The sequence below is a fragment of the Pelmatolapia mariae genome, linkage group LG22, assembly GCF_036321145.2.
Source record: "Pelmatolapia mariae isolate MD_Pm_ZW linkage group LG22, Pm_UMD_F_2, whole genome shotgun sequence".
Lineage (NCBI taxonomy): Eukaryota > Metazoa > Chordata > Actinopteri > Cichliformes > Cichlidae > Pelmatolapia > Pelmatolapia mariae.
Window position 1 is genome coordinate 17,401,346 of NC_086245.2, and position 27,761 is coordinate 17,429,106.

The 27,761-nt window shown below is 40.9% G+C and overlaps 1 protein-coding gene across 1 annotated transcript in view; it reads right to left on the reverse strand.

The window, feature by feature from the left end:
- atxn1a (ataxin 1a) overlaps positions 1-27,761 on the reverse strand; it is a 95,325-nt gene that overhangs the window by 52,598 nt on the left and 14,966 nt on the right. Inside the window, exon 2 of the mRNA XM_065470828.1 lies at positions 15,476-15,658. The gene's annotated coding sequence lies outside the window, so the exon portion shown is untranslated. The remainder of the gene's footprint in view (positions 1-15,475; positions 15,659-27,761) is intronic.

The following is a 27,761-nucleotide window of genomic DNA, read 5'->3' on the forward strand; positions in this document are numbered from 1 at the left end:
TAGCATTTGTCACACAGGCCTGCAACGTTAATCGAGTTTTAATCTCGCTCATGATTTTGGCCTGCCACAATTAAATGAGCACGACCGAGCAGTATTTGAAAAGCAAGCCAAGCCATGCTATTTAAAACACAAAGCAAATCAAGCGCTCTCTAAATTGGCACTTGACCACATGTCTGAATGTGCCAATCACAGCTGTTCCCGGCAAAGGACTACTCCGGTAACACCAAATCACAGGTGTCAAACACAAGGCCCAGGGGTCAGAATCAGTCCAGCAACTTCTTCTATTGATAAAGACCTCCCCCATGTCCAATCATCCTACACCAAAGTAATTAAGTAATATATAAGCTTTTAAAATGACAGAAAACTTCCTGTTTGTTAACGATCTACTATAGGATTTTCTTTTACAATAAGTCTAGGGTAAAATAAAACAAGAGAAGGTTTTTTTTGTGAATTAACAGAAACTTTCTCTTTTTCTTTTTCTGTAATTTGACATATTTATTCTTACAATTTAAGTCCAAAGAGTTCTGCTGCCACATTTCTTTCATTTACTACATCAGCATTTCTTTATCAAGTAGAAAAACCCAGCGTGTATAATGAGTTTGACATCGCTGCACTAAATTAAAAGACAAAAAAATTAACCGTCTTCCTGGCACAACAGAAGACAGAGAGCTCATCCTTCGAAGTTGATCATCATCCATTGTTTGGAAATACATGTGTTTGTACCACAAAGCAACACAAACCAAACTACCTGGAAACACACGACAAACTACATAATTTATTCCTGCCCTGTCCACTCTGCTGCCATAACAATGTGAAATTCCCAACTATGGGACTAATAAAGGCTATCTTATCTTACCTTAATGTATAATGAATGCATGAAGGCAACACAAACAATGCAGTGGTTGCTAACGTGAATCTTCCAACATTAACTCAGATGCCCATAAGTGCAAGTCTGTGCAGCACATCAGCATATCCAAACAGCTCACAAAGAAATTTGGCCAAAGACGTGTGTCCAGTAAACATGGTGAGCAACAAAGGCTTCAGGAAAATGGTCAACTTTTCCAAAGTGGCAAAATCTGTGCTGTATGCAAAACGTTGCAGGGGAATAAAAGAGGGACCTCACAGCTGTAGAATACTCTGTTGTGAGTTTTAGTCACATCCATCATGCAGGTATAACAAATGGTGTGAAAGACTTTATATCATTTGTCTGCAATGATTAATTTATAAAATTTAATTAGCACAATGTAAAAATGAAAGCAACGCCTTGCTGATTGAGTTTTATCTCAAGTTTTGGAACTTCTTTTTTCTTCTTATCAAACGTGTGGAGCGACCTGCTGTGGCGACCCCTCGTGAATAAATGAGCGGCCAAAAGTAGCTGTTCTTCTTTAAAGAGCTGCACTCAAATAATGTGAATGAGGAGTGCCAATTTAAATTTGATGCAGAGAGGTGGAGAAGCAGCCACTAAAAAAAATAATAATAAAAAATGAGTAATTGTGCAAATAACTGCTCAACAATACTGAACAGCCCCAGTGTATGCATTTAAATGTATTTTGTCGTAGGCCGTCCTACTGTGGCTCTGTGTGCGTGCAATTGCAGAGCAGGGTGGAGCTGTATAATAAAAATGCTAGTGAGAGAGTTGGGACGAAGAACGGCAGTAAATAATGACTGTCTCAATGCACAGGAGATTTCTGACACTGTAATAGCGGGCTGTAATATGGGCCAAATCTGTCCCCAAGGACAACATCGGATTAACCAACATCCCTCCAACCACACAAGTGCACACACACAAAAACAGAACTACTGCTTCACAAATCAATCTGATCCTCCCTCCTGCTTATTTAATAGAACCGAAGAGAGGGACTGAAAAAAAAGAAGGATGGACAGCGGAACATAGGAGTGTATGTGAGAAAAAGGAACACAGAGCTATAAAAGATCTAAAGAAGGAAAGGGGAGAGAGAGATGGAGAAGGAAGAAAAGAGGACAAGTGTTTCAATAATTCACAAACTCCTGCTTCATTTAGAATAAAATCTGTGCCTAAACTGGACCCGTGTGTCCTCCACACATGACACGTCATCTGCAGCAGCCTCGCCTTGCATGCACAGTATGTGTTGTGCATGTGCGTCTGAGCCTGCAAAACGATGTATAAACATGGTGCTATTTTGTGCACATGAGCGTCTGAGTGGAGTTTTGCTGGCTAGCAGACACGGATTTCTATTAAAGGAGTAATGTAGGTTCATTAGCAGAGCTGCTGCAGTGAGAGGGAAGAACAGGAAGGGCTTAGCAACAGACAGCATTATATTTGTACACTATATAACACTTTTTTTAAAATAACGATTCCCTTGCATTTGTGTGAGCGTATGTACTCTCCCCTTTCCTAGCGTATTGTGCAGACAACTAATCTAAGCAAGTAATCTTATTCAGCAATAACACTAAGCAGTCTGAAACCACTAAATGTCTTACACCTCCATTTTTCTAATAGCCAGCAGGGGGCAACTCCCCTTGTAGGAACAGAAGTTTGGTTATATAGGAAAAATAACTTTATTGCTTATGTGATTTATAACTTCAGCAAACATTTTCCAGATGAGTTTATAGTGTCATTGCTATTGCTAGTTTTCAGTTTGCAAATAATGGGCCCAAAGCAGAGTCACATGAACCAGTTTGTGGCGAAGGACAGCATCCTAAGATATATCAGATAAATCAGAACGCTCCATGCTGGCACGTAGGAGACTGCTGGTGGTTAGTGTGCAAAAGCAGAGGAAAAAATGTGCTCCTGATGGACTGTGAATCATTACTCAGAGTTTGTGTTTGCATGCTTTTTTTTGTCAGGCGTGTGTGCGTGCAGCTAACCACTGAGTAAGTCCAGGAACTGTTGTTAAGTTACCTCATTGTTTATAGTGCGTTTGTTACAAGGTAACCTTGTCTAACTTTGCTGCTTGTCTGTGATTGCTGGTTTATATAATGGTGTCATCAGATGGTTTAATTCCGGCTTATAACCTTGTAAATGTTGACATTTACTGGGCGACTTGAACTACTGCTACTTGAACAGCTTAGGCAATATTTCTCTTTGCTTTTGCTTTCTATAGATGTGCAGAGGGCAAGAACTATATATTAGAGCTATATATCAGTGAGATCTCATTAGCGCTCCTGTGTACTAATTTCATAGCTATGGTTTAATTCATTTAATTTCATATCCTTATGCTTGCTTGTGTTGGGCATCAAGTTTAAACATTTAGCTGGTAACATGTTACATTGTATATGACAACCTGAATTTATTATGCCATTTATTTCCTTGTTACAGAACTATGACAAGACTAGAGGTGTAATTTACTCTGAATTTCAATAAACATTTGCGATGCCTCCCTGGTGACCACATTTATTAATCAACTGGCAGAATTACACTCTCAGTAAATTCATTACAGCTTAGACTGTGCTTTAGGGCGTGGTTATCCTGTGAGTGTGCCCTTCTGTGTCTCTAAAAATAAAAATGGCGATGCTGACCTCAACAGGACAAACCAATGGGTTATGCAACAGTGGGTACCTCCATCTTTAATATACAGTCGGTGCTGGGATGACATAAATACGTTATATTGAGGTAGTTTGTTATCTTTTTAAATGCCTGGTAAAGGCGAACAACTACTTTTAAAAGCGACAAGTGCATTTAGCTTTTGACGACACACATTGCATCAAATATTGTCTTAATTTGAAGTGTTTTCTCTTAACAACCCTTTGCAGAATGTCAGTGAGAGCTATACTTATAGTTTTTTGCTATTTAGATATTTCTTTTGTGATACATATATTTGGGGGTTTTCCACTTGAAAGCATAACCTTCACCCTTCAGTTCACCTTACTATTGCCAACTTGATTAAGCTACAATAGCTATCATAGCTATTTAGTGGCTTCTAGCTAGTGAAAAATCTTTGGAGCATACTAGATACAGGAGGGTATTATTAAATGTTTAATGTGGTTCACTACTGAATCTCAAGAGCCGAAAAGTGGTATTTGTTACAGCCTTTAAGTTAGCCAAGAGCTAAAAACAAAAGAACTATAATTTATTTTGGTTTTTAAGTGTGTAGCAATACAAGCTATGTTTATAGCAAAAGACAAAGTATTCACTGTGTGTGTGAGTATCTGAGCATGTGTACATTTTGTAGGCGCTTGATCTTTTCTGCATGCTTGGTCATGCTCTTATACGTAATGCAATTTTTTTTTTTTGCATGCTCCGTTTCACCCTAAACACCTTCCAGGAACTCAGCCGTTTCAATCTAAAGTGCAACAAAGACACTAAAGTGGGAGGGAAATAAATGTAGTTCCCTAGAAGTGATTACTCAAAATGTCAACCTGCTGAGGATAACAAGCAGAAAAGTCTTACTCCTTACTGGGAAAGAATTTCATCACACTCTTTCAGATAATCTGGCTGCTGATCACACAGACCAGATGGAGATACACTAGCCTTCTTGCTCTTTGTCACGTATGTGCGTGTATATGTGTGTATGTGTGTGTGTGTGTGTGTGTGTGTGTGTGTGTGTGTGTGTGTAGGAATTTGTAATGATTTACATCTCTGAGTGTCATTCTGCTCATGTTGTTCACGGCAACCTGCACCAGCAGGCACTGCGCTTATGTAATCCTTACTGTCAATCCCATTCACACACACCTCCGCAGACACACATGTCCTGAACACACACACACACACACACACACACACACACACACACACACACACACACACCCTACTGTCTTCCAACAGAGCTGAGGTTATTCTCCAGTTGTGGTGAGAGAGCCCTGCATGGTATCGTCAGCACAACCGAGAAGGAAGCATTTCTCCCTAGAAGGTAAAAAATTAACTGCTGTAAATAACATTTGAAGTCTGATGCCTGCTGTGCTCTCATCACCACTTATACTAACAGTTAAATTATTTTAGCAATCCCAATAATCTACAGAGGACTATGCAGAACAGAACTGTGCCCCCCCTCCCCCAGTTTCCACATATTTTTGAATATGACAGTATGACAGTTCTTTCCCTCCATCACTTTATGTTCATGTTGCTTCCCACACACTAATCAGCATAACCTACAGTTATGTGCAGTGGCAGCCTGAAGGCTTCATGCTGATGTGTGATGTGGACTTCCATGTTTTTATTGCAAGGCTGGATGAAGTCCCTGAATAGATTCATAAAAAATTGGGGGGGTTTCAACATAACCAACAGATTTTATTTAAAGGAGAAATTCTGATGATATGTAAAGGACCTTAAATACTTTTTATACCTTAAGAAGCCAACTAATTTTACACAATAATAAAATAAAAGGCAAAGATCATATGATGATGAAGTGGTTAGCCCTGATGCCTCACAGCAAGAAGGTCCTTCCAGGGTTTAAATACTCTGGCTTCCTCAGGCAATCCACACATACATAACTGGTGATTCAAAACCGTCCATAAGCACGAACAGTTGTCATGTGAGTAGGTGGCATGATCTCTTTGAGTGATGCAGAGAAAGTATGTTGAGAATTTTCTAGGTCTGAAAAGTCCCAGGAGGAGGTGACTCGCCGGTTGATTATAAAGACATCTTAAAGAAAACGTCCTTACATCTCATGCCATTTATGACCCCAGGAAACATTTTCCTAATGGGTGTAAATTATGGTCTCATTTAGAATATAACAGACAATTAAGCATGGATATGCATGCCTACCTACAAGAAGATATTATATAAAAGTTTCAGAATATCTGTAATGATGAGTGTAATTTATCTTCTCTTGCCATATCCAAAAAAAAAGAAAGTAGCAAACTGTTTTTATCTAATGGTAAATGAATGATCTTTTTGATTGGCTATATTATATTATAGCCCTGCGATGGACTGGTAACCTGTACCCCGCCTCTCACTCTGTGACAGCTGAGCGACCCTGCAACCCTGAATTGAAAAAGATTGGATGGATATTTATAAAAAGGACATTCTTGGGTGGGGGGGGACAACAAAACTTTAAATTAAACAATCAGATGGAGACCCACAAAAAGGTCCAAACTGGGTGACAGTAGTTTTTTTTTTTTCTAGGGGTGCAAAGTCTGAGCATGTCTCAGGTGGCAGTGTTGAATAATGTCTGCTGGCTATCACCCTCCACTGTTCCATTAAAATTTCTCAGCCAAGGCCTATCTGCCATTGTTACACAATTCAGGAAACCACAGGGCCCCGAGTTCACTACATTCCCCCCAAGTGAAGGAAAACCAGTTTAGCTCAATGGGCTATTAGCCTCCACCTCTCCACACATAAAAGGAAGGAGTACAGCGGCATAACCGTGGAGTATTAGGGATATTGGTAAGTGGCAATCCATCAGCCCTGCCACACACACTGTACACACTATTTCATGAAGGCTTGGTATAAACAGCACTCTTGAGAACAAGAATAATGGTGATTTTTTCCTCTCAAATACGGTTAGTAGGATTCCCACAGGAAAACATTTGTTTTCAAGAAAATATTTTGGTTTCCTGTGCTCTTCCTGTGTGCTCAAAAGATCTTTTAGAAAAGGTAAGTCAGCTCACGTGAAGAACTAGATTGATTCCGTTACTAGTGCAGATGCAAAGGTTAGGAATGGATATTATATAGCAGCATTAAAATAAAAGCACAACCAAAACCAAAAGTTGTTGACAAGTGTTAGACTGGCCTGTTAGTAACACCTGAGACACACTCACCTGAGAAAAAAAACTGAAATACAGGAGGAAGGGGTGGGTTAACAGCCTTCTGGTTAACTATTGAAGAGAGTAGAGACAAGGTGAAGAAAGGGAGACAAAGTCAACAACGAGAGAAGCTGAAAGGGAAGTCAGGACACTTGGAAAGATGAAAGGGAGAAAAATGAAGGGAAAGTTGACAAGGAGGTAAAAGGAAAAAAAAAGAAGGCGATAACAAAGGGAACAAGACTCAGAGGTGCAGTAACAGAGAGACAGTGAGGTATGTGGGGGGGATAGTGAGTGGGAGAGTGTGGGTGGCGACAAAGATGGCACTTTATCATACAGCCTAGTTGTAAAAGCAATAAACTCTCTATAGGTCTCAGCATAAAGACTTCCCAGGCACCACAAAGGCCATGCTCATTCATCTCACTAAAAGCTGAAGTTGCTGAATTGAGCTCAGCTCCTCCTGGAGAGAAGTGTTTGTCATTGTGAACTTCTGACCATTTCAGAACATCCAGGCATAAAAACAGATAAGAAGTGTGCCTGCATTTTGTCCTGCTGAATGCCAAACTATAAGTTTGGTTTTGGGGTTGAACTGTGCTAGCCATTAGCAGTGGCAGGAACTATTTTGTACTCTATTTGATTCCTTTTTCTTTGCTGCTTGAATGCGATCTTGCAGACACACAAAAAAGTGTACAAAACATCACACAGGCAACAGGAAATTAATCGTACAGATGGCATTTGTTCCAAGAAAGTACAGACCTACCGTGACTGACAGGGAAACCTGTCAATTATCAAATTTGCATGACTTCTGATTCCTTTCTGCAGGTAATTATCATCCTATGATGTGATCACTCTTGCCAGTTTGCCACCCACCTGTGCCTTCCCTTTTTCCCTCATCGCTCCTCTCGATTCTCTCCATCTCTCACAGCACACTTATACAGGAGGTGTGATTGCATTAAGCTGCAGAGAGAAGAGAGCGAGAGGGCATCCCAGGGGCTACACTAATGTACAGAACAGAATGTACAGAGCAGCAACTGTGAAGGAGAGCAAGAGAGAGGTTGGAGTGGGAGGGGGTGGGCGTCCATTACTATAATCATTTTACTTCACTTGAAAAGGTGGCTCTTAGAGCAGGTTCTGTGGAGGAGACAAGAACGGGAGAATACGTGGAGAGAGGCGAAGAGAGATGAGCAGCTCTTATGGCTGTTAGTAAATCTAAAGCACAACTTCATTTTTCAACTTTTATTGCTTTCTCGCACGAGCACCCAGAGCATCCGCACAATAACCAAAGACATTTCAGCGGTATATTAGCGTCCCCGTAGTGCGTTTGTAATATCCTTGAGGTGTCCTGAGACGTGCATTCTAGATGATAGCAATTAACAAGACGAGTCAGGGCTCGACAGCAATCACCGCTTTTAAAATTATTCATGTTTCGGGTTAAAACACACAAACCATAAATCAAACGTACTAATTCACATCCGATGCAGTTTGTTTCACCTTGCTATGAATACAATAAAGCCAAAACCCTAACGCCGCACAAAAGTAATATTTTGCTCCATGCAAACAATGAGGGATATCTTTCAAAGCAGGCGCGGAAGACAGGGAATGCCCTGAAGGAATAACATCTAATGCAATCAGATTGCTCTGGCCAATTAGTCAGCACTAGCCTAGCCAGAGATGATGTCAGCCGTCATTACTCACTGCTTAATGCTATAAAGCAGAAGGGAATCAAGAGAAAACAAAGAAAAGAGCAACAAAAGTGGGTTTAAGCTGAGAAGAGCCCACTTAATCACACCAAACAGAGACTAGTACACTTATGTGAATAATGGCACCCACGCTGAATAAAAATCTCTCTCACACACAGTTCATCTACCCTTACATACACATTTAAGAGTAAATGCTTAGATATATTAAGCCATGCTCACAATGACACAGTACACAGCAAAGATGAAGATGCAGGCATCCACCCTCAGCACGCTGAATGTTCCAGCATGCGTATGGCTCATTAGTAATGACCTACAGCGGCATGTTTTTCCACACCGATTACAGTCAATACCCCACAGCTCCAAATGACATTTTCACATTTCACTTACATGTACAGTCAGGATGTTATAGGGTGATCTCGCTCAAATACACTCTCGTACTGTACAGCAGGGTTTCTGCCAGTGTATTACAAGCCCAGCGGCCCACTGGATCCGAGTTGACCCCGAATAGGCCCAAGCATCAGGATTTTTTTCTTTTCCCCACATGCATTCCTCAGATGCTTTCTGGAGGTACAACCAAACCAAATAAAACTGTATAATTTATCTCAGTAGATTCTGGTTCCTCTTAGCCATTTATACACATCTAAAAAATGCTGGCAGTAGCTGCTATAACTATAAAGTATTTTAACCTAATAGCACCCACCCATTTTAGTTGAATACATATCTTGATACCATTTAAATAGCATGTAACCCATTCTTCTGGCAGCCGCAGGTGAAAGTATAATACAATACTGTGTAAAGGTCTTTGAGGATTAGCGATTCAGTGTACAATTGTGAAAGCTTAAAAGTCAATATTTGGTGTGACCACCTTTATTCTTAAACACAGCCTGAACTCTATTAGGCAGCTTTCTCGGCATTTCTCCAAGCATTCTTTAGGAATAGTTCTCCAGTTTTCTTGAAGGACATTCACAGATGTTGGATGTTTCTGCCTTTTGTTCTGTTCTCTGTCAACATGATCCCACACTGCTTTGATAATGTCGAGGTTCGGGCTCCGGTGAGGCCAATCCATGACTGATAGTGTTCCATTGTGTGTTTTTCTATCCAACTATGCCTTTACTGCATTGGCAGTGTACAGTGGATGAAAATCTGACCGTACTTCTGCGTTTACAGTTTGACCAGCAGCAGCACTGGCTGAAATCCAGCCCCAAGCCATGACAGAGCCTTCACCGTGTTTTACAGACAGCTGTAGATGCTCCATACACGTTTACAACATTTTGAAACAAAATGTTTAAATTTGTATCAGTCACTCCATCTGACCTGTTGCCACCGATTTTTGGTTCAGTGTAACTGGGCATACCTCAGCCTTTCACTTCTGATGAAGCTTCAGTGAACGGTGGACGGATCAACTGAGGGGCCAGTGAAATGAGTGTGTCAGAAAAAAATGTAGCAAAGGCCGATTTTCGACTCTAAAATGGTCCAGTACAAGTACTGAGCTGAAATTCATGAAATTAGTGAAAATGCAGCGAAGAAAAACAGACCTTCAGAAAGCCCAGAGACATATTGTTCAAGAAAGTCTGACTCCTTGGAGGTGAAATATAAAGAAATGAGGGGCGGCTCAATACTTTTACATAACCTCAGTATGTAAAAAACCCCCAAAAACATGCAGATAAACAGATAAACATCCATAAAAATAGGTAATTATACTGACCTCATTAGCTAATAGGTGGATTGATTATTAAGCCAGATTTCAACATCTTTACAGCTACTGTATAAAAACAAGCAAGTTCTAGGGGAGTAATGTAAAAATCAGACCTCCACTGTGTTCCTATTACATGGAGCATTACATTCATGCAACAAAGGTTTAAACGCCAACGATCTGAAATTTACTTACAAACGTTTCTTTACCAAATTTTGAGGCTTTTTACGTGGAAAAGAACAAACCTGGATGAAACATTCAAATAAGTTTTGTTCCTTTTTCTTTGCTCTCTTGCGTATACAAATCAGGGCGCTCCTCCAATTGTGAATGTCTCTCTTTATATCGATTCATTCACACACACTTCACTTCTTTTTTCTGCCTCCTCTGCTCTCTACCTTTATCCTCTCTTCTCAGTAATTCAGTCTGGATGAACCCAACAACACTGAGCAAGGTAATTAACTAACTGTTTAGTGTGCAGAGGCAGCTCAAGTCTGTGTGTGCGTCAGTGTTTTCGTGGAGCGCAGCGGCATGACGAGTAAAGACAGCGAGACAAAAGACAGATAGAGCAGAAAGAGCAGAAGTACAGAGAACGCTGGAGAAAACGGAGATGATTTTAATTATTAGCTAATTGTTCTATCAACATCAAAAGGGATGCAAAGATACCACCATAATATCTGGTCACTCTAAAAACTCTACCTTACTTTCCCACTGTCCCTCTTCTCGTTTGCTCTCTGTCACTTTAATTCGTGACAGCTGTTGTTGCAGTTGGCACTCTCAGGTGTGTGTGTGTGTGTGTGTTTCCCGTGCTCTCCGAACCCAATTCAATTCTACTATTAGAGTCAGGGCCCAGATCAAATAAAGCAGAGCGTAGCGATTACAAGAAAACAGAGAAGGGGAAATCCATGCTCCCTCTCACGCACACACAAACACACACATAGAAGGGATGACCTCTCTATATACTTGTGTATATACTCATGGCAGCACTGTGCCCCAGATCTACCAGATTTCTTACTTTAGAGGAGTTGATGTTAATTACATTCTCGTATTGTACAAGTGACACGTAATTGGCAATAAACTTTTTAGCCTGTGACCAACAAAAGGGACTGGGTCGGCTTATTTTATATATTGAGCATTTGTTCAAGGACTCACGGCCCATGGCATTGCTGGATATCCAGAGGCTCCTGTGAAACTGTATTACAGAAAGCATCGCTGGGTTAATTAGTCATTTGACATCTCCGAGATTACTGTGAGCTGTTGCTGTAGGCATTGAGTTTAACCGTGAACAAGAGTGAGAGTGGGTAGGAGTAATTCCAGTCTCAAATAAAAAAAATTAATCAATCTGTAAAAAAATTGATTGAATCCACATAAAGCTGTCAGACTTCCCCCTGCAAGACATAAATAAGTTTAACCCTTCCATGCAATAATGTAATGAAAGCCAAGCGCATTTTGCAAACAGGCCCCGAAAAGAAAATGAATGAGCAGATCAATATGATGCAATACTATATATATATATATATATATATATATATATATATATATATATATATATATATATATATATATATATATATATATATATATATATATATATATATATATATATATATATATATATATATATACACACACACACCATGGCAACAACAACTCAATGGACTTAGGCATGGAGACACGACCAAGACAACCTGCAAACTTCCAACTGAGCGTCACAATGGGGACAAAAGGTAATTTAAGTGACTTTGCACGTGGCGTGGTGAAAGATGGGCTGATATGAGTATTTCAGAAACTGCCAGTCAGCTGGGATTTTCCCCACACAGCCATCTCTGGAGTTCACAGAGAACGATCTAAAAAATGCCTTGCTAATGCCAGAGGTCAGAAGAGAATAACCAGACTGCTTCAAGCTGATTGGAAGGCAACAGTAACTCAAATAACACTCTAGGCATGCAGAAGAGAATCTCTGAAAGCACCTTGAAGTGGATGGGCTACAGCAGTCCCATTTATGTGAGCTGAGAACAGGAAACTGAGGCTACGATTTACAAAGGCTCATCAAAATGATAAACAGAAGACTGCAAAAATGTTGTCTGGTCTGATGAGTTTCGATTTCTGTTCCAAGATTCAGATATTAAGGTCAGAATTCGGGCACCGATGTCTGGCTTCCTCCCACAGCGCAAAGACGTGAGAATGTGTGTGTGAATGGACGTCTGTCTCGGTGTTAGCCCTGCGGCAGACTGGCGACCTGTCCAGGGTGTGCCTCGCCTCCCACTCTATGGTAGCTGTGTAAGGTAGCAGTGTATCCATCTCCTGATGACTACTTCCTGCAGGATACCATGTTACAAAGCTCAGATCATCCCAAACTGGTTTCTTGAACATGACAGTGAGTTCACTGCACTGTAACATCCTCCACCGTTACCAGATCTCAATCGGGTGGAACATGGAACAACAAGAGATTCGTGTCATGGATGTGCAGCCAACAAATCTGCAGCAACTGTGTGACGCTACAAAATCTCTGAGGAATGTTTCCAGCACTTTGTGAAATGTATGTTATAAAGGATTAAAGCAGTTCTAAATGCAAAACAGGGTCCAACCCAGTAATAGCAAGGCGTACCTAATGAAGTGACAGGTGAGGTGTACGTGTCACTTGTCAGCTGGGTACCTCTTTGTTAGCTGCGTTGTAACATAAGCTTATTCTCCTCTTAGACTCACTGTAAGTCACACAGGATACAACATAAGCCACGTGTCAAATGTTTTCACATAAATTTTAGTTGATTTATGTCATGCGCTCTCATTCTGATTCTACATCTTTAGCTTCTTTATAGCTGGCAGTCTCTATATGGTACACCGACAGCCACGGCGACTTGCCGCCCAGTGTCATTGTTTGAGCTTTTAGGCTGTCACCCCTCCATCTGCTCGTTTCTGAGACTTTGTGTTCAGAGAAAGGCAACTGTCAACAGTGAATTTACAAAGGAGAGAGAGAGAGAGCAGAAAGCAGCGGGGAGTGAAATGTGTAATTTCCAGTCAGCGAGAATGACGGCTGAAGAAAGGAAGAGAAGAGGACAAGGGGAGCAGGGAGCGACTGAATTTTAGAGAAAAAAAAATATCCAAAAAGGCTACTTTATGTTCACTTTTTTCCCCAATTATCAACCTTGTTTCTTCTTAACTTACCTTTTGATTTATTATACTTACACTCCTCCCATCCCCATCCACAAAACTAGTCCTCTATAAATTGGTACAATGTTAATTTAATAAGCTAATTAGTCTGTACTTCAAAACATATTTGTAGAGGTATGAAGGAAGTCCCTGAAGTAGCTCACAGCAAAAATAAAATGATGCTGTTGGTGAGTCGAGTATAACTGTACGCTGAGGGGCGATAAACAAAAACTTATTTTGCAGCAGCCGGCGGCACGCTGCAACTGGGACGAGAATCAAAAATCATGTTTGGGTTTTATGATATATTTTTTAAAATAACTGGTACAAAAAAATCCTCTCTTTCTATACTGTCTGTGTCTACACCTATCCCATAACAACAACAGCCCCTCTCACAGAGCAGGCAGACTGAGCAGCAGGAGAAAGCGGTGACGGTATTGGTCACAGAAGAGTTTAGGACAGGGAGAGGAGAGAGAGGAAGACAGTAAAAGATGTTCAGTGAGACAAAAAGCAGGGATTGGCTTTCTCACTCTTTCCCTCAGTAAGCCCTTCTATTCATTCTGCTATCCCTCATAGGAGAGAATGGAGCTTCAACATGCAGCTGGCGAGACGGCGATAAAGGGCTGGCGGAGGAGCTTCAATACAAGCGGCAGAGGCCGAGGATACAGTAAGAGGGAAAAGAGCGGAAAGCTTCTTCAGCTAGAGGATGGGTAGTAAAATTGAGAGAGAGAGAGAGAGAAAGGGAATATGGATGGGAGAAGGAGTTGAGGGACGTCACAATGGGCCGTTGAAAGTGAAGAGTGAAAACGAAAACGAGAAAATCAAAAGTCAAAAAGCATGAAGGAGGGCGGCGAGAGGGACAGGAGCTCAGTTCCATTCAAAGAAGTTTATCCTCTGAGTCACAGAAACGCACATACACCCAAAGCACACCTAAGTACCTCAGATCTTATGAAAACCGCTATTAAAAGAAGAAAAGAAAAAGGAAAGGCCCGACCCATCTGCTCTCATACCTGCAGCTCGACTCGTTTGGTTCAGACTCACGTAGGTTGCACAGTGAACCAACAACATATAACTGATTCTTGATATACTGGGAGAAGAGATGTGTCAGTGTACAATGACCGCACCCCTCTGAACTGGAGTAAAGCCTGCTACGTATGGTCGTGTTGGAGAATAGTTTGGCTCATGCAGCTAGCTCGCCTAGCACAGGCTCTTGGATCGTTTGTTGGTTTTTGTCCCGTTCTACAGTGACATAAATCACGCAGTGCAAGGTCTCTAGCGTGGGTTTTCAAGAACACACTAAGTGTTGAAAACTACAACACAAGAAAACCTGTACTAGAATTACATTTCATATTGTAATATTACTTTTCCTGCTTATAACTGCAGGTATGAGATGTCACTGGACTTACTGCCAGGGAGAATGACTGGCTCTAATCCATAATATCATAAACCCAGCACATGCTTGTTGATGTTTGAGGCGCTGTACGATTGGTTATTTTATTTTTTCTACTCTACTCATTACCTATTTAAAATGTTATCTATAATAAGCAATACGGGGGAAGTAATTAAATTGTCCTACATAGTCCAAGTGTTGCTGGAGCTTCTACTTCTTCATATCTCATGAAGCAAAAGTTACTGTGGTTACTGTAGTTACTGTGTGGTGACTGTGTTTAACTGGTCAATAATCATAATCCTTCATGCTATAAACCATAAGTGATGCTTATATGTTACCATGCATGGTTCCATGGTTACCGCTGATCTGGCATAAAAATACATGCCTCCTCTACAAACGATCCCTCGACAGCTTGAATACAGCAGATGGATTTAACCCATTAAAACCTAACGCATGTATATCCATAGACTGTGCGGGCACCACAGGTCTTACTGGATTTTAATAGCAGCTTAGCTTGTGTATTCATAACGGTTATCATAAAAGATCAACTGGACCTGAATCTGCCTGATAATAAAGCGCAGACATACATGTTAAAAGTCTCTTCAATTCAGTCCAATTTATTCAATTCAATTCTATTTATATGGTGCCCAATCACAACAACATGCCCTTTATATTGTAAGGTAAAAAAAAAAAAAAAAACTACAAATACAGAGAAAAATCACAACAATCAGACAACCCATATGAAGAAGCATTTGGAGCGACAGTGGGAAGGAAAAACTCCCTTTTCACAGGAAGAAAGCTCAGTGAGGGACAGCCATCTGCTGTGACCGGGTAGGTGTGAGGGGAAGGAGACAACCGACTCCCTGACTCATCCTCTTTGAATCCTACCTGAGAATAGGAGGCAGAGCTACTTTGGCCGAGTAGGTGGAGCCTTCTGCTCAGCTGAGAGCTGACAACGGACTGCAGTCGTAGTTCCTGATGTGAAGCCTTGATCTCTCCACCAAAAGGAAGGGAGAAGAAGTGTGCGCCGTCTATTCACGTCTGTATGTCGGCAGTTGTGGTCACAATTCCCTGCAGATAAACAGAGACAGAGAGGCTTTTATTTCTCTCTTCAATATTACATCCTCTGAGATTATTTAGGTCTGGGTTATTGCTTACTTTAGCTCAATTATCATAGCATAATAACCACATCCAGTGCTTTGCAAGTACAATAATCAGCTTAATCATTCAGTATTCTTTTCCTCTTAATTATTTCAGTTTTGTGCAGAAACACTGCTACTCTTGGAACATTAAGCTCTCATAGAGAAGCAATATCCATTAAATTGTAATATTGTAGCCTTAGTAGCCCCCCGTTCACGAGGGGCAGCCATTCAGAAGAAAGTTAGCTTGGAGGGAGGGTGTCCTTCAAGCGAGCGCAGCTCAAACATTTTGTTTCAGACAGTGGATGAACTTGAGTCAAAGCAAGTCTCATACAGTCCAGGAACAAAAATATGAAGCAGGAAAAGAGCAAAACAGGTCAACGTTAACAATGAGCTTGACAGCAAAGCGATCTTCGTTCATAAAACTTCATGAAATAACAAAGAGAAACTACATAAATAACTATTAGTGAGGTGCAGGGTGATGCTGCTATTACAAGAAAACTCCACTTGCCTTCTGTGTTAAGAAATGGGTTTGCAAATTTGAAGAGGAAAATTGTAGATATGTTGTTGTTTATGACAGAGTAATTGCTACCACTGCCTTTCTTGACAAAGCTGACACACACACACACACACACACACACACACACACACACACACACACACACACACACGCCTGTAGTACTTGCTAAATCCCAGTCCTTGTTTAAATAGAAGTCTTTAAACCATGTGCATTTGTAAATGTCTGCACTTGTGATTCTTCCTCTGCTTTTCCCCTTTTCTGTTGTGCTCTCTCCCTCTCTGAAGACTATTCAGAACAAACACCCATGCTATTTATACACTGACGCCGAATCAGCATGGTAACCACGCTTTGTTTACCCACATGAGACACACGGTTTGAGGCTTGTGTCCTCTTTTTTTCCCCTCTCTAAACAAAAATCATAACTACTTAGTTCTTGCGCATTAACTTAGCTCAGTTTCCAGTAAGGACAGTGTTTCTCTTTCTCTGACCAAATGTCTCTAGTAAACTGAGAACAGACCCTCATAATGAAGGTAGTATTTCTGTGAAAACCACATCTCATAGCCTGGAAATGTTAAACAATTTTACACTACAATTCGTTTTCTCAGAAAGCTCTGATCGAGAGTCGCTATGTCTAAAGCAATACCGAAAGAATCGCACTTCTCCTTTCCTACTTTGCATGCATACCATTCAGGGAAATAAGTTCCATTTTCAAGTTCCCTGCATCAAACGCTCAGGCAACCAATACACTTGCTTTTGCGCATTCTGTGCAAAGCACTTAATTCTCAACTACTGTAGTGGCACTCCACCATAACCTAAAGCAGGGCGCTGTTGCATCATTTATCGCCCAGGTGTGAATCCAACTTTATGGCTTTGTTGCAGGATGTTCATTAAAAAGGAGTGAGTTAATGTTCCCCGGGCAAATAAAATGTGGTACAGTGCCTAATTTGATGCACAAGCACATAGAGAAACACTTAGTGCTCCCATCCAGTGTGCTCTCTTATTTTAAGTAACCCCCGAGGCTGTTACCACAGTGACAAAGACATGTCCCAAGGTCGCAGGGCTGAGCCGAGCGTTAACTTGAACCCCGAAACAACGCATTGACTCAGCAACACAAAATCAGGTCAGCTGATCATGTGACATCCAAGAGTACCCCCTTCCCCGGGGACAGAAAGTGATACTAAAGCATGCATGTTTTTGTTTGCACTAACTTAACACCAAATTCAAGCACATACACACAAGCACCCAGGCATACGAAAGAAGCAAAACACATAGTGTGTACATCCAGCTCGTAGAGTCACATATACACACAGACACCCACACAGCCGTGGGAAAAGGTACGCAAAAAACAGCAACAGCATACACAGCGGCCAGGACAACAACTTTACCAAAGATGACTTTTTGTGAGGGTCTTTCAAAGAGGAAATACGTGCTTATTAGTGGTAGAAATGCACAAATCATGAGCTCATCATCTGCCTCAGAGCCCCAGATTTATGGCTGTCATGCTCTTTGCTCCCATATGCACTTCCTATAGATGAATAAAGTCACTTTTATCCCCAGTTAAAGCAGACAAAGCCTTGAAAGTGGTTATTTTCAACAACCGCGCATGCATTGTAATAATGTATGAAGCTATTAACATATATGGTTGGACATCAGCTGTGCAAGTCCTTTTCCCAGTATTGGATGTTGTAAAAATACTATGAGAAGAAAGAGTGACACATACATGTAGACATGAAAAGTATGGCAGTACTAGTCTGCCTACAATACAAAAATCTGATTCAAAGCTTAGCAGAGCAAACATACAAAACATGTTCTCAGAAAATGGTCTCAAAACATGTCCATGTCCATGTCAACAATCCAAAATAAATAAACAGACATTTTTTGTCATTAGTTTACATCTTTCAGTCCCATTTTTAAAATTTTTTATATCAGGATATAAGGATGTTTAAATGTCTCCATTCACTAAATCATCAAATGTTCCTCTTTGTTCAATGTGGGGGGGTTTCACTTGGATTCACCTTGCCTGTGTGCTTCTTGGAAATGGGGGTGTTCTAAATATTGTGAAAAGTTTACATATAAGCACAGGTTTGTAAATGCTCACACTTACGACTGCAAGATTTTCCTCCGACTCAGCAGCCTCGGATTCAGTTCTCCATCTGTTGCAAAGGGCACTCAATAATACTGGCAGCCCCAATGTGTGTGTCTGTGCCTTTGTGTGTGTCTCCATGTGCACCTGTGAAACTGTGCACTGCCCCTTTCAGCCTGTTTTTTTATTGGTCTCCTGCCTGGCATCCCTCTGCCACACAGAGACTGTGCGCGTACGTGTGAGAGGGACAAATTTTAGTGATATCTTTGCGAGCACCGATATGAGCTTTAACCTGAGCACCAGGTTAAAAGAAGCAGCGGGTTAAAGACCTGGTGTGTCCGAACCAGGTGCGTTGGACATTTGCTTTTTCACGTGTACCTTGGTCGGGTAATGTTTAGAAAAGTTCAGCGCTGTGGTGCATATCTGAGAACAGCTCAAGGTTAAAGGTTCAGGTGACACGGTTTAGATTAGGACTGTGGGTTAAGGTCAGATTGTAATCTAGCTGTGATGGTTAAGGTCAGGATGAGAGGCATAATAAAAAAAGCAGTGCACTGTGCATTGACGAGCAGTGTTGGTAAAGTTACTTGAAAAGTAATCAGTAACTAATTACTGATTACTTCCCGTTACTTTACTGATTACTTATTTTCAAAAGTAATTAATTACTTAGTTACTTAGTTACTTTTTAAAAGCACGATTTACAACCTGAATAGGTGATAAAGCAATAGATCTTTCAGCCCAATTCTACTTTTTCTGCATAATCCATCATACAAAATGTAATCAAATGGAAAAGTCTCTTTTTAAAACTTGTTTTATTAGTTTTAATCTTTTAAAAAAAATTTATTATATGCAACATTCTCTGACTGGAAGAAATTTGTTTAACATTTAAACCTATTTTCTGCACATTCCAGCACATAAAATAAAATATTTTTTTGTGTTTACACTCACTCTTTCAAATAGATGCAAGTAAAACACAGCAGACAATAAATAAAATCAAAGACTCAGCGGTCCTGTTGCTCTATTTTCATCTGTAAAGCAGGAGTGGGGCAGGCGGAGGTTTACCCTGGTGCAGGTGTGCTGCAGCGGTCAGTGGAAGAATCCACGGGTTTCTCTGTGAATTTCCCATTACGTGGTAGCGCACTCGGTGCTTGCTTGGAAGTTTAGGGGGTTTTTTTCGCTGTAAAAATAAGTTTTCTTCCCACGCACAACGGACACTAATGTTTTTGTCACTTTTTATGGAATTAAACTCAAAATAAGGTCAGTACTTCCACACTTTAAACGCTGCACGCTCATACTCTCTCCCGCACTCGATATATTATCCATTCTTGATCTGCACACAGCTGTTGCCACGAACGTCGCACTCGCTTACGTCAAAAAAGTAATCGGATTACAGCAACGCGTTACTGTAATCCGATTACTTTACAAGTAACACGTTACTGTAATCCGATTACTTTACAAGTAACGCGTTACTGCCCATCTCTGTTGACGAGTGCCCTCACAACGACAGGAGTAAATATATATGTATAAAGAGCGCAACAGTACTGCTGCTGCTAAAGCAAGAGGACGCAAGAAAGCAGACCCTCTAAGTACTTTATAACATTCTTTCCCATAAAAGCTCTAAACTTGCACATTTCTGTTACATGTCACGTCAATTTAACTCTGGTATTCTCACATGATGTGTTCCTCCCACCCTCACCCTAATACAATATATGATAAATGTAATAAATCTCTCCTAGGAGGCTAGAAGGGAGCTTCATGTGTCCTTGATTGCCTGCCTGAGCCATCTTCATTTGTGTTGTCTTTGTACTTGATTTGAACTTTTTGCAAATGAAGAAAGTTCAAAAACTCTGGATCCAAAGGCATTATAAGGCAGATGGCCTTGGAAGTGAACTCTGCTGAAATTGAGTAGTACTTGGCTATTCTGCACAACATACACTCCTATAAACAAGCTGTTTTTCTAGTTTGAAATGTGCCAAAAGAGTAAGATTCCAAGGACTGAGGAAAGTGCAGCTTTGCAGAGGTGTTGGATTGCAGGCCGGTTCACTGGCTCCACACAACAAAACAGCAATAAGCTGGTTGTTTGACCTCAGCATGTCCTGCATCCGACTGGCTGCATGTGAGAGGTGGAATTATGACCAAATGGCTTAAGTCCTGCAAAAGTAACGTTCCTGTGAAAAATATCCCCTAATGAATTTCACTCATTTGAATTAAATTGAAACTTTTATATTCTTACATGCAAAACGATGACAGATTTTTGCTTTTCCAATTCTATTTGTTAAGTATTATGCAAATAAAACTAAATTAACTAAAAATGAAAAGAAACAAGTGACAGTGAAAGAAAGTAAGAGCCCCACACACACAATGAGGCTGTAACAGGAACATGAACTCTTGCTTATGCAACTCACTTAGCAACCCTCAGCACTACAACTGCGGGTCAAAGTGTAGCACTCTAAAAAGCGTCCCAAATGTGCTTCTGTGTACCTGATGATCGGGCTTTTTCCTGCTGACAAACACAGATATGTCTTCACTGCCATTCATGCAGTATTCATACATGCACCATATATATCTCAGTAATTGGTACAAAGTGGGCTAAATGCTCAGTTATGAGTCAAAGCAACATGTCAGATGTCAGAAGCACTATTATTAAAATATTCTGAGATTAGAATATTTAATTCAAGTGTTTCACTAAATAAACTGTTTCCACTCAGTTACAGATAGTTCTGTTTGTTTAAAGAGGAGGGGTATGTATGAGTTATTTATGTTTTTAGCTGCCTGGAAACATGAATATTAATTTAACTCTATAGTCAGAGAGTCAGAGCAGTGCTGACAAACAGCGGCTTTGAAAATGTATCTCTGCCCGCAGCATTTTATCCAACAGAATACTGAAATCTACCTCTGCCTCACACGGTTAGTTTGCTTGGGTATTTGTGTAACTTTTGTCACTTAAAGGGTTAAACTAGATTAAAATGAAGGTGTTAAAACAACAAAGGCACATAGCAGTACACCAACAGCTCCATGTCTGTGACATCAAATTACTGTTTTCATCAAGAGAGTCTTGCAGCTTTGAGGACAGTAATTTCTTTCTTTATGTGCTGTTTTCACAAACAAACTTTGTCACATGTCGACACAAAATCAATTTAATAATTTTACAAAAAAGTAATCTCAAGTCTTTCAGTGTTTTAAGGTCGAGACTAGAATATCGCTGGCCAGTGAAACCCAATGATGTGACAAACACCTGTGAGCCAGCACTTGGCGACGGTGGCGAGGAAGGCAGATACCTCCAACAGAACCAGGCTCTGGGAGGCCCGGGGATGTTCCACAAATAGTGAGGGGTATGAGGCCTAGGAAAGGCAGGGAAATACACATCAAACTGTTCTGAGATTATATTTGCTGGACTGACAGTTTGTGTCCCTCTATAGTCTAGGAGAAACAGAGACACGAGGGGGAAGAGTGGAAACTTTCATGCTCAGTTTATGGGCTCAAGCACTGATTTTGGGCTATACCAAATAAAAATATGAAATCAAATTTGTAAATCTTGGTCAGACCACACATGTCACACTCAGACCCGCCCATTGTTTGCAAACAAGGCGGTGACGTCAGAAACGCTCGACATTCCAAAACAGAACTTCTTACATTATTTATGGTGCTACCTCGTTTAAAAATATAATATAATACACTATAAAGTTGATGTGACAGCAGCAAACCTAGATGACAATCAAACAATGCTCTAACACTCTGTTCATAAGGTAGATTACCAACAGAGGTAAATTAAGATGAAAACGCACATGCACAAATTTTTGTCAGCACACAGCATTGAGGCATCAACAGAGACTGGCTGTGTGGGGGAAATGCTTCAGAGGTTTAGGTTGAAAGCACTTACTCACTTTCCAACGGCTCTCCATTAGGCCTTTGCAGGAGGGGCCATTAATTGTCTCCTGATGTTGTTACACCACTTATAAAATAATAACAACTAATTAAAGCCATGAGATGATAATATTAACAAAGAACTTTACTAGAAGGTCAGTCATCGAGGTTGTGTTTAGTATTTTACAAAAGGCTTTAAAAAAAAGCTATAAGCAAGTAAAAGCACACTTTGTATATCAGTGTTGGTGGTGTCAGTTCCTAGGTAAGATTACTATGTGGTGCCGTGTCCTTGAACCAGAAAACTTAAAGTAAACTAACAAAGGTTTAATCAAATCCAACATCCTCTGTTTCTTACTTCCTGTCCTCCTCTCACCTTGTCTTTTCCCCCCCTAACATCTTCCTCTTTTTCTTCCTTCCTTCTTCTTTTTTTGTTTTTATATACACTCTTTTCCTGTCTTCTGATACAAGTATTCTCCAGGGTAACACATCACAACATAACAACATCACTATGACACAAGACAGAGATGTGAGCTGAAGGGTGGGGGGAAGTAAAATTCAGAGCAGACACACAGTCCAAAGTGCATTTGCATAGAAGAAAACTGGGTGAAAGAGGGGGGAAAAGAGAGGAAAAAGTGAACAAACAGTCTTCTCTACATGGCACGCAGGTACAGCACAGAGCTAACATGCGCAAGTGAAGCCGACAGAGTTCACTAGCGTTGAACACTGGAGCGCAAGTTGCCACCTCAGGGAATTGCTCAGCATTGCTCAGTCGAGCCACGTTAGCACAGAGAGCCTGGAGACGCTGGAGTCGCAGGGAGCCCAGCTTTGATCGCCTCCCTAAGATTCGAATACGAGGATAAGGGGAATATGCTGGGAGGAGGACCTACAGGGAACACACATGCACTGAGAAAAACCACTTCAAAGGTGTACACATGGGCACACACACACTGCATTACTTCAATTGCAATTTTTCCAAACATTTAAAAGACATACTGTACAGTAAGAACTACCCACGCATGCATAGTAATAATCTTCTGCCTCTGATTCCCTGCAAAGGTTTTCTCTCCCGCTCCCAACCACAAACAAGCACATGTGTCCCGGAAACGTGCGGAATGTTCGATGCATCCAGACATAGGAGACGCCGATATGAACGAGAGCTCAAAACCAGCTAACCCACCACTGAAAATTAAGTCCAAAACTGAGTTAAATATGAACGGGGACAGCAAACAGCATTAATGCTACAGGCGCGCTCTCGAGCAGTAATCTGACAGTCAGGCAGACAACACGTATAATGGCCGGATTACAGACTTTCTACCACAGGAGAGCAAAGCGGATCCAAACTGTTGCTGCTCGAGCAGGTTTCAAGAGACCTCATTCAACACCTTGACACAAGCGTTTAGTCTCACTCACCCCCACACTTTCATTCCTGTCAGAATGTGCTGAATGACGCGTCAACCTCCACTCTTTTTCTTGTCTGTCATGCTTTTAGCCGTGCCAAGAGAGTCGTTTCTTCTTGAAGTTATAATTGCTTGTACAAGCCAAAGTTAAAGTTCACTGGTTGAGGACAGAAACTACGCTACGATCGGAGCAAATGTTGGGGTGTCATCTTCCAGAAAAGTGAAAAGCGCCGTGAAAACAAGATGAATCCACTCAAACATTTAGAGCTAAACCTCAAATCTCTCTTCATCTATCAGCTTTAAAGGCTATTTTTATTTTTTATTAATAAATTTTTTTAAATATGTACTAAAGGAAGCATCCTTTCCCCAGCAGGAGACCAATGAAGGTCACATGAGGTAGTAACAGGGCTTTCACCCAGAAGCCTAGGGTTCAATGCCTGCATGGGACATTTATTTTCTCTTATTTGAGGAAATATCTTTCAAATAGAGTTCGTCTGAGGAAATAAGCACAAATTATGCGTTTTTGCAATAGGGTGCTAATAACAAGGGCCTGAAGATGCAATTTGAAATTGGTTCAGTGCTGAATTATACCTACCTGGATACCTGGATCGGTTCAACTCTTGGGTCAGGTGCCTTTTTTAATGCTTCAATCATTCATAGGTCAGTGTTAAGTGGCGTAACCTTCTGAAAGCCTCGAAAACTGCTGCTCAAGACCACTTAAAAAAATATATAAAAGACTGGCTCCTTGGAAACAAAATATAAAGAAATTAGGGGTGTCTCGTTGTACAGGAACTGAATTTATAAAAGACAAAGCTGCAGAAAATGATAAGGAAAATTAGTCTGGCGTAAGGCATCTTATGTAATTGCTCCATCTAAAGAAAAGAAAAACATGTACCACGGGATACTCGTGATACAACATTACATACACTTTATTTGCGTGTTTGCTTGAGAGTTGAATAGAAGTGGGTCAAACACAGCTGCTGACAAGAACAGCTATTGGCTGAGAGATAAAGTTTGAGGAGAAAAACATACATATCTTATTATGAAGGCCTGCAGGCAGTATTAAATCTTTTAATTTAACAACTGCTTTGTTCTTGTTTGAAACTATTTTGTATGCTGACTAAGTTTAAGTTGTTTTTGAAAAAAGAAAAAAAAAAGATTCATCCTTACAAATGACTGAAAATCTCAGTTTTTGGTTTGAACATAAGGCAGACCTGACGTGCACACCAGAAGTGTGTGCACGTGGCCTTCCCTCAGGGTAGTGCTGACATTGTGCGGACACTGACACTGTAGAAAAAACAAAAACAATGACAGTGTCAAAGCAAAGTTTAACCAAAGAAAACACATCAAAAATAATTGTGCACATATTAGGCGTTATCTGTCCTGCACCAAATACTTTACCATCTCTTTTTTGACACTGTGATCAACTTTAAGAAGATAATAGTTATTATGGGGTTCACAGCGTGACCTTAGGAAGTCACCAGCATACGTCAGGAAGCACTACGCCCGTGGCAGGTTCCTGCTGGCAGCACAGGTGCTCATACGCTCACTTAACACACACTGAACACACACACACATACACACATGCTGATGCACAGACATTTGGCCGGGACACTGCAGATACATCCTCCTAGCCACACTGATAAGCCTAACCACACACAAAAAGATGCACACACATACAAAGTACAGGTGCTCACACTGCCCCACCAGCTGTCCCTGACCAAGTGACCAAGGCAGAGAGGACAAAGGAACAGAGAGACTACAAGAAAGAGAACTGAGCAGATGCCAACACTGACAGGTGTGTGTACTATATGTGTGTGTGAGATGTGTGAGCGAGCGCGTGCATGCGTGCGGGACAGGTCATGGCTCGCTTCCAACATGCTGCACTGCCCTTAACCCAAATAAGGTCCAGTTATCTTTGTTTAACCTTGACTGCAAGTGACGTGTGTATTTTTAGCATGCATTATGTGCGTCCACACCTGCAAAATCATCAAAAACACAGGCCCGGGGAAAAGCCATAAAAAAACCACACTCCCTCCTTTAGGAGCTTAAATATGGAACTCGACATCAACAGTAATGTGACATTTAAAGTCAGCGCAGTTGCTTCTTGAGGCTTTATGTCACTGTTGAGTTATGTTTGTCTTGTGACACATCATAAAAGACTGCTCCCGCTCACTCCTACAACAGAGCGACAGTCAATTATATAACCAAGGTCAAAGGGTCAGAGTACCTAACCCTGTCAGGGCCACACCCTGCTGCCTCTTAGCAATCCATAGTGAGACAAGGCGTCAATACTTGGATGTCCAGTGCTGCTGTCCAGGCTCCAGGGGCTTAGCTCAAACATGCCTTAGTGTGAAATCTCCTCACTGGAGAAAACTGTAATAGTAGCAATTAATCAAATTTGAATACGTGAATTGTTTTGTTTTCTTTAGTTTTCCTAATCCCATGGAGAGTACCTTAAAGGACGCAGATGGACAAACGTTTAGTTTAAAGTCCAACATGTTCTTGTAAATTAACTGCATTGTGCCAGGTCCTTCATTCCTCTTTCACTGTGCGCACTTTTCTGGAACAGGAACTTATGGATCAAATACTTCCACAGAGTGAGGACTAAATACGGCACTATTTTTAAAAGAGGTCAGCTATTAAAATAGTGTATGGCCTTTTACTATCAATTCATATATCACAAATAGTTCACAGGCAAGAGAGGCATGTAGGCGCTTGTAGTCCAGCTACAGACAGCATTATATTGTGGTCTTGTAAAGTATAACAGTACAGTTGCTTGTGGCAGCTTGTTACACTGGGCGTTAGTCACAGGGATGGGCACCATGGGGCTACAAACTGCTACAAGGTCATGCTGAGATTACATAGTTGAAGGGGCCAAAAATTTAATGTGCACTCACTCAAACGCACACACCCCTTAGGGATTTGTATTTAGCTGTTAATGGCCCCAGTTAAATAAGGAAGGAAGCGCTTTAGAAAATATACAAATGGTGAATTTTCTTATCACATCTCTGTTTTGCATGGTTTTTTGTTTTTAAGTACGAAGGCGTGGGCTTGTTAGGACATCCTTAACATTTACAGTATTTCTGTAGCTACTGTATTTAGCTGTATTCTGTCAGTACTTTTAGAGTGCATTAAAATCTCACGAAATAAAACAGTGAATCACCGCCGGCACTGCAGCCCGAAAGTTTAAATGAGGGCAGGTTTTAGTAGTGACTGCTTCTGCCTTTCTGTGCAGAAAAAAATGCATGCATTAGAAAAAATAAACACACACACACACACACACACACACACACACACACACACACACACACACACACACACAGGGTCGTCTGAGGTCAGGGAATTCTAAGTGCATTCCCCTCTTGACACATACTGTACGTCTCTTTCACACACACACCACGAGTGCCGTACAAACACAGAGACAGAGACAGACACACACACACTTACTCAGAGGAGCGCCCCGAGTGTCTATACATGATTAAAAGACTGAAAGTGGGGCAGGCGCACAGTTCTTCTTCTCTGTGAAATTACTGCAGTTCCTTTTAGCCCACCTCAGCACGCACACGCACACACACACAGCCACTCAAATGCACACATACTTAGATCTAGCCCTGTGTCCGTTATGTGTGCATAAATACAGCACAAGATAACAGGTCCATAAGTTGGCTTAATAATTGGGTGATACCTGCCATGAAGGAGAGTACAGGAGCCAACCACTTACTCGTGCTGGCAGAACAAAAAATGACTGAAATGCTGTTTACCTGGTGCTTTGCATAATTATGCTATAACAGCACATCCAGAACACCCCAAATATTAAAAATAAAGCGCCCTATTGCTTCAGTGGGTGTCCACTAACTGCTGAAAGATACCCTCATGTCTCATCTGTGTGAATGTGATATGTGATATGTGTCAGCTTTTAATGTAAACTAGCTGATTATGAATTCAAACTGCTTTTGCCATGTAGTACTGCATATTTTAAGAACAGCTTACCCTGAGCTTTTTACGCGAGCACAAATTAAAGGATCAATTTAAAGGATTAAGAATATCCAGGGGGGATTGAAAGGCATCATTACAATAAATTCTGCACTCATAATGCTCGCCTTGCTATAGAATTGCAAAATGCTTCTATCTGAGATATTACTTCGAAAATAGCACAGTATTTTTTTTTGCT